At 43.4% G+C, this 8,147-nt stretch overlaps 1 pseudogene; it reads left to right on the top strand.

Annotated features, from left to right (window-relative positions):
• Nucleotides 1–1,578: 1,578 nt before the first annotated feature.
• On the top strand, nucleotides 1,579–2,154 carry LOC147426997 (uncharacterized; annotated as a pseudogene).
• Nucleotides 2,155–8,147: the final 5,993 nt, after the last annotated feature.

Consider the following 8,147-nt stretch of genomic DNA (forward strand, 5'->3'; position numbering starts at 1 on the left):
TCGATATGCTTTCTCACATCCCCGTCTCCATTAAATTTTTGTGTGAGCTTGGCTATTTGTACTGCCTTACTTCTAGGATCTCTATTAGGTGTGTTATGCATATTCTTAGCAATAGATTGACCGATGGTTTGAGCAAATGCTGCCAAATCTTCTAAATAAGCAGGTATAGTGGCCGCAGGTGCAGGCGCTCCTGGAATTACACGTGGGATGGGAGCCTTGGTCTTGGCATACATGCGGCCCTCACGTCCTATACCTCGTATGGTGGTGTACCACGTGGTGGTCCAAAGTTCATAGGTGTGGCCCTAGGCATAGCCGTTGTGTGCCGCATACAACATGTTATTGCTAAATGGTATGGCCCCACTTGAATAAGAGCTCTCATAATGCCATTGTGGAGTATGAGCCCTTGGCATAATTGGGGGTGTGGGAGCTACATGGGCATGAGGTGCGACATGTACATAGGCTTGATGCACACCTGAAGGTATTGCTGGGGGCACTGTGCCACTAGGTAGTGGTGCAGTGCTAACAAACCAGGTCCAAGGTGTACTTTTTATACTCATCATTGGAGTAGGTATTGTAGCCGTAGTGTCTCCGAGAGACAGATGAGCTAGGTTTGGAAAAGTAAAACTACTACTTGTGGGTTCAGACTGTACCAAAACTCCAGGTGACACAATATATAAAGGGTCCATTAGACTCACTGAAAGAGTTTCCATCTGTGATAGTGTCGATTGTCTGGCCTTGCCCGTATCCAAGAATCTCATAAGGCCCGTTGAAGGAATGTTAATCCCTTGGTTTTGCCTCTCCAATTGGATGATGCTATGGATGACATTGCAGACCATCTGTTGCCGCTCCTCTAGACTTGTGGTGCTAGAAGTAGATTATACAACTTCTAACCAACCTATCTGGTACGTGTAACCCATGTATAGTCAGTCAAGGTTTCAATGTGTATGTCTTATTCCAAATTTTCATTGAGAAATAACCCTTTTAGGCCCGACGTACTAGAGGTTTCCCTTGAGGTGGAAGCATTGTTGTTCCCCACAATTTGACCCACATTGCCTACTAACTCAGGAGCACTCAATTGCTCAATTGCTATGCCTGTTGTCCTAGGGGTCTTTCCCTTCATGGCTCGGTGTTGTTCTAGGAAACTCTCCATTTCCCTCTCCCTAGCCGCTTGCATATAGTGCTCAACTTCTTGCACCTCCACAAGACTCCACCATCGGGTAGTAGAACTTCGGGCGCATGGGGAACATCGGCAATAAATTTTTGAGGTGGGACATGGATCTCACTATGATGGTGATGGAGGCAATTGATAAAAACCAGGGGAAAGGTAAAGCAAGTGACCACAAGAAGCCATCTCCAAGGACTCTTGTAAAGGAGGCAGATCCCAAAGAGGACAAGATGTCTAACTAGGAAGAGGCTTCGTTGGCCCTCCTATGTCTCCAAGGCGAGTCTCCTTTGGAAGATGTTGACCAAGACCTAGAAGAGGAGGATGTCAAAGATGAGATCCAGAGCTGCCTGCATCCAATTATAATGGATGGTCAAGAATTTATCTTCCTTAAAGAAATTACCCACGTCATTGAGATGCATTAGGATGAAGTCCTCTTTGTCCTTGGAATAGATGCTAGAGTTTGTGATATAGAGAACCCCAGTCACAAGACCGAGTTCCAAGTGGACTACTCCTCTGCTCCCCTCATCAACACGCTCACCTTGATAGAGGTACATAATTCCATGGATTCCCTCATGGCGGTAGCTCTACAAACCATTGATGAGGAGAAATATTTCTACAAGAGTGTGCTGGAGAGTAGCTGCTACTCTCCCCACAACCGTCTCATTTGCTTAGAGTGCATTGATCTTGGCACAATCAACATAACCAACAAGAACCTTTGTGAGCAAGATGATGCGACACTAGTACGTAATTCGTTCCTCTCAATTCTCATTGTTATTTCTTAGAATCATAATCCAACGTTTTCTCCTTGCAATCTGCCTTGGAGGTGGATCAGTTTGCCCAATGGAAAGGTGGATCTCGCACAGAGGGTGACTCAAAGGATGTCGCCCTGTGACATTATCTCCCAAGCTTCAATGAAGAGATGGTCCGGGTCATCCACAATGAGTATACAGACTATGCATCATCGGATATGTACAAGTGTAGAGCACTAAGCTTTATTTTGGCCGAGAATCCCATAGCCCTAAATGCCCACAAATGTATTCTTGTAAATAGAGAGGCAACAATCCTTAGTTTTGGCGAGAAAGGGGTCGGAAACCTTTTAGGGTATTGTGACCTTTACCTTGGGCAAGGAATAATAAACAAAGGAGATATTGCATCATGCATTGGTGAGAAGCCATCTATAAGGAGCCTAGGTGAAGATGACTTCAATGAGCTTGTCACAAAGCTATCTTGGCCATGTGCACTGCATGTCTCAATGTATCTAAAGCTATTATCTTGAGTAAATTTTTGTCTTGATCCATGTGCGTCATGAGCCATTTGTGCACTAACATGATGTCTTCTTGCCATAGGTGAGCCTCATGGGCCTTTTGTGCCTCACCACCGTGAAAATGCCAGCCGAAGGAGCTATTCTATGGCCTCGTGTGCCACATAGCAGCAATCAAAAGTCACTCCGTGGCACACAGGGCCACAAAAAGTCTCCTTTGGCTGGCATGTTCACAATGGTGGGGCACAAAAGGCCTGTGGGCATTGAGATGGGCCACCACATGACCCCTTATTGCTATTTGTCGGCTAACGTGGACCTCGTGAGCATAAAAACACATGCTCTGAGCACCTTGTGGATAACTATATGGATTCATCGAATTGATTGTGCGTGATGATCCATTTGCATACTAACATGTTGTCTTCTTGCCATAGGTGAGCCTCACGGGACTTTTGTGCCCCATCGCCACTAACTTGCCAACCGAAGGAGCCGTTCCGTGGCCCCGTGCACCATGAAGCGACTTTTGATTGTTTGACCCTGGACACACTATCTGGTACTCATCCATAATCTCTTCCATGATCCATGAAAATAGGGCCTTAGGGATTATAAGATCTATAATCTTTTGATACTTGCAGATTTCATGCAATGCACATGTGCCAGGTCTCCAATGATGCTTCTTGTTGAGAGATGGTGGTGGTGCTGGTGGAGGCTTGGTAGTGCAAGCCTAGGGGGCATTATCATTGCGGTACTTTTTGCACCTCTCATCACTCTGCTTGGCCTCCTCTACAACTTTGTGGAGGATTCTTTCTCTTCTTAAGTGTCTTTCCTTTTGGTGCACGACTACTTTCACTCTTGCTTTAGCTGGAGGTTGTTTGGCCTTCTTTGGACTCTTCTAGGGTGACTTCTTGGGGCTCTTTTGGGTGGCCTTCTTGGCCCTTTCCTCCTTTGATCTCTTCTTGTACTTTGTAGCAATCTCTATGTCTAAGACCTCAACATTCTTGTCGCATGGATATCGTAGCACTTGGAGAGGCTTGTAAGTTATCCTTGCCTCTCCGATCAGATACTTCTCTTCTTCATCATAAAACTCTTGCTCCTTTAACCCCTTGGTATCTTGTTGATTTTGATCAAATTTTGTTTGCTCTTGAAGCTTGCTCACGACCCGTAAGTGCTTTGCCTCTGCGTTCAAGTACTATAGTTGCTCAATGTTGGGTATTGCTGACCTTTGAGCATGTGGGAGTGGATCAAGACAATAAAAGAACTGCTCAATTGTGATGAAGGCCAAGTTTTTTGGGACATTGTTGGTTTCCAAGTTGTTGGTTTCCATGGCTAGAGGTGAGAGTAGGGAGGAGGAGACGAGAGAGAGAGAGAGAGAGAGAGAGAGAGAGAGAGAGAGAGAGAGAGAGAGAGAGAGAGAGAGAGAGAGAGAGAGAGAGAGAGAGAGAGAGAGAGAGAGAGAGAGAGAGAGAGAGAGAGAGAGAGAGAGAGAGAGAGAGAGAGAGAGAGAGAGAGAGAGAGAGAGAGAGAGAGACTCACAGAGTTATAAAAAGACTTACAAAATTTACTCTATGAGAAGCGACACACGCCCTACTCTCCATCACTGATTTCTCCTCCATGCTGATGCTCTTTCACATGCATTTGACCCATGGTATCCTTGCACTCTTTGAACACTCACCACTTTCATAACATGGCACTTAAGAGACAAGTTGCCCCATTGCCCTTTGCTTCTTCCAACCGGTTAGTGCATGGTAGAACCAATTGATCATCTCGTTAATCACATTGATGCAGATATTTCCACCACCACATAGGTAGCCTTTGCTTGATAGTGTGATCTTTCCATAACTTGATTGATCTAGAGCACAAGGGATCCATACTCTTCAAGAAAGTATGAACCGTGGGTGAACAAGATATGCATGTAATGTGTGATATGGGTTTTGCCCCATGCACCAAACATTAGCTCTGTGACTTTATTAATAGAAACCTTGAATGATCGTATCTCATCTTCACTAAGGTGTGGGCACTCAAGAAGCCTCATCATCTCATTGCATGCTTCCCACACACGTGCTCTCTTCAGCCCTGGTGCTGCCTCATTTCCAAGGTAGGTTGTTATGTCACACACTTGCTTCCATATCTGAAAAGGATTATGGCTTTGAGCCTCACCATAGTTTGAAAGCAAGTGTCTTTCCTTTGCACCACCCATACATATCTTATTATGGTTATCTTGTGTGATTGTTGGGTTCTTGTGGTACCTTGAGAGGGTTACTACACCGGAGTGAAGGACCACCAATGACAAGGTTGTTTCAAGCACTCAAATTCACTCCTCTTGCTGAGACTCTAGCTCCATGTTCCATACATAATTTATGTGGAGCATTAGAAACTTGTCCAAAATTCAAAGTCTCAAATGCAAGGAGCAGACATGTACTTGATTAAGGGGAATTGAAAGAATGGGATGCCAATTTGGATCCTCCTCTGTGTGAGATGGTGGCTTGCTTTGTCACAAGTCATGATCCATTGAACCATACATGCCCCCCGCATGCCTTTTGTGATTCTTGTTCGAGATCCTAGCACCTGCTTGCTTATGTAATTTTGCCCTTCTAACCCCTGTGCCCTTCCCTAATTCATCCCTAAAAATCTTTGCATGGCAATAGAAAATGCATGGAAAAATAAAGTATTTGCATCACCCTTGTGCCCAACATGCATTTTAGGGTCTTCAAGACACCACCAAGGTGCCACTCTATTTTAAAGTCGCCAATGATAGGGACATTGAGGAGTTCCCCATTGCATTGTAGATCTATTGCCTCTTGAATACCTTCACGTTTAAAATACCACCTCAAATTTTCATGGTCCTCATGTGGGAGTTCCCATGCCGCTTGCCACCATATGTTCTTCTCTGATTGCACCCCATAAAAATCTTGCCTTTGCCATTTCTTGTCAAGAGACTCCGCCTCCTCTTCACATTCTAACCCCTTTCCCACTAGTTTCGTGCTCATGAGTGTGAGGCTTGTGCACTCCACCCTCTGGCCTTTAACAACTTGACATTCATCAAATTTTAACACAAATATAGTTTTTCCACCTGTCTCGTCTATTGTGATGTTGTAGTATTGGATCATAGCTTGTTGTAGCACTTCTACTTCAACATATCATTGTTGAACTTGCTGTAAACAAAACTCTTTGAGCATGTTGCCATTCACCCACTTGTACCCACCTAGCAAGGTTGAATTGTCATTGTTTGTGGTTTTCTTGCCATAGCCATATTGTATGGGGTTAATTACATTGATGAAGCCATTCCCTTGCTGCATAGACGCCCTTTGATGCATGTATATAATGCTCTATACCCCTTATCACTGATACCATTTGAGTCACACACTATAAGCATGTTGCAAGGGGGAATAATATTTTGAAAGTCCTTGAGAAGTAGTTTTTGAAGGGATTGCTGCAATGTAGCATGTGCAGGATCATTGATAGTATTTAGAATGTCTTTCTCATCAACCACGTACCAAAGTATGGACGCCTTCACTGACTCATCGGTGTACTGTTGCAACCTAGAATTGCTTCTGCACATTCTTTGCAAAAAGAAAATAGAAACGGAGTCAATTACTAAATTCTACTAACATATTAAACTCTTACAACGTGAAACTACCTTGTTTGGCACAAACATCTCTTATGAGCACCTCTAAGTTTAGTCAGGAGCCCATCGCCTTGAATTTTTGTTGTTTCTTTTTGAATTCCATGAGAAGGTAAGTAAAGTGGTCGATGTGCCGTCTGAGACTTTGAATTGAATGCCAAAGAGGCATGTAATTTTCTAAGACCTAATCGATTATTTATAATTGTCAAGCTTCACCTTTTGCTCTGCAAGTTGCTTCCTTAATTTTGCTATTTGCACCATGAATTGCTCCTTTGCCATCAAGGGTGATGCCTCAAAATGTTTCTTTTTTAGCTAATCTTCTGACTTGTAGCATGCCTATTGTTGTTTGAATTTGATACGTGTTGAGAGATCTTGCAAGTACAAAGTGTAAAGCCTCTGGAAATAGCCTAACAACCTGTGGTAGCCGTCACCCAAAAAGTGTAAGAGATGTGTGATGTTGTGGAATGGTGAAGATGCACCTGTTTGAGGATCAAGGGGGTAAATTGCACCATCTTTCCAAATTTCAATGGCTTTCCTCCCTTGCAAGCGTAGCATCTCCATGAAAATAGACCCACTATCTCGATTGCTTCACAAAGTTGCATACTCCTGCTCCAAATTGACATGTAATCTCAACTTCAAAGGCTTGTTGGTGATGTCTTGCATATCCATTGTAGCTAGAGATGGAGATGGAGATGGAAATAGAGATGGGGGTGCATGTGCAGATGGAGATGGAGATGGATGTGGAGGTGCAGGTGGAGATGGAGATGGATATGGAGCTAGAGGTGGAGTTGGAGATGGATTTGGAGGTGGAGGTGGATATGGAGCTTGCAAGGATGTGTAGGTCTAAATAAATGCATAGTAGAGAGAGAAAGAGCTATGGTGAGCTATTACATGAGAGAGAGAGAGGGTGGAGAGAGTGAAGGAGGTAGAGGAGCTTCATATCTACATGCTATGGCTTCTAGAGAGGGAAAAGAAGCCTAAAACCCAAGCATAATTCTCCAAACTTGTTTTAAAGAGAAGATGTAGAGAAAGAAAGATATTTGCAACACCTCCAAAAGGGGGGAAAAAAAAGTGACGAGATTTTTTAAATCAAAAGTGGGGGAGTGGTATGTAGGGATACACTAACACCCAAAAGTACATGGAGGGATGTGGGGTATAGTAGGCCCAAAAACTTGAGAGGATTTAGTGACTAGATATGATTGAGACCTATTTCATTTTTAGACGAAATGCAAATATGTATTTTTAGGCCTAGGCCATTAGCTTGTTCAAACCTTCATTAGCATTTTAAGCACTTCACTACCTGTCCAATTTAAAGGGCACACGAAGGCCCCAAACAAGTCCTAATGCAAAAGGGTGCACACAAAAGACTTCTGGCCCACCACTTGAGCCCAAACTTTCCCCAAGGCTTAGATAGCACCCAATAGAAGTACCCAAGAGGCAAAAATCCAAAAAACAATTTCATCAAGATTGACAAATCCCAACTCCTTCAAGCAAGACAAGCTCTAAGAGTGAAAACAATGGACACAAAATTGCCTGTAACTCTCCATAGGGTTCAGAAAGACATCCACCAACTTCATTCACATCACCTGCATCATATACACATCCTATACATCCACTCTGGCACCAAGTTGCAATGATATGCACATACTTGCATCTTCGGAGCACCAAATATAGGTTTTGTTAAAATTTGTGTTTCTTGCACTCTAGCTATTGCATTAGCATTTCTACTCATTAATAAGGGGGGAAACAAGTCTAACAATCATTTTTTGATGATTTCTTGTCAGGATCTCTCTCATCTACATCTGAAGCTCTGAAGAAGAAAAGCATGAAACAAAACTTGTAGAGTTACCACTGTACCAGCTAGAAGAAGAGTTTCTCAAAGAGGCTAATGTTACGTGGCTAGCCAAACATCAGTTAGAACATCAACACGTTAATGTCTATCATGGGATTTTTAAAAGTGGTGAAGGGGAAAAGGTAGAAGAGAAAATGCTTCCGATAGAAGCCAAAGATCTAGAAAGGGAGGAGACATTTAGGCCATTGTGGAAAAATATGGGCCCCATAGACTACATTCAATTAGAACCGTGTGGTGTCGATTATCAAAG

Source organism: Adiantum capillus-veneris, chromosome 24 (genome assembly GCF_014529385.1).
Source record: "Adiantum capillus-veneris isolate H3 chromosome 24, ASM1452938v2, whole genome shotgun sequence".
In the NCBI taxonomy this organism is placed as follows: domain Eukaryota; kingdom Viridiplantae; phylum Streptophyta; class Polypodiopsida; order Polypodiales; family Pteridaceae; genus Adiantum; species Adiantum capillus-veneris.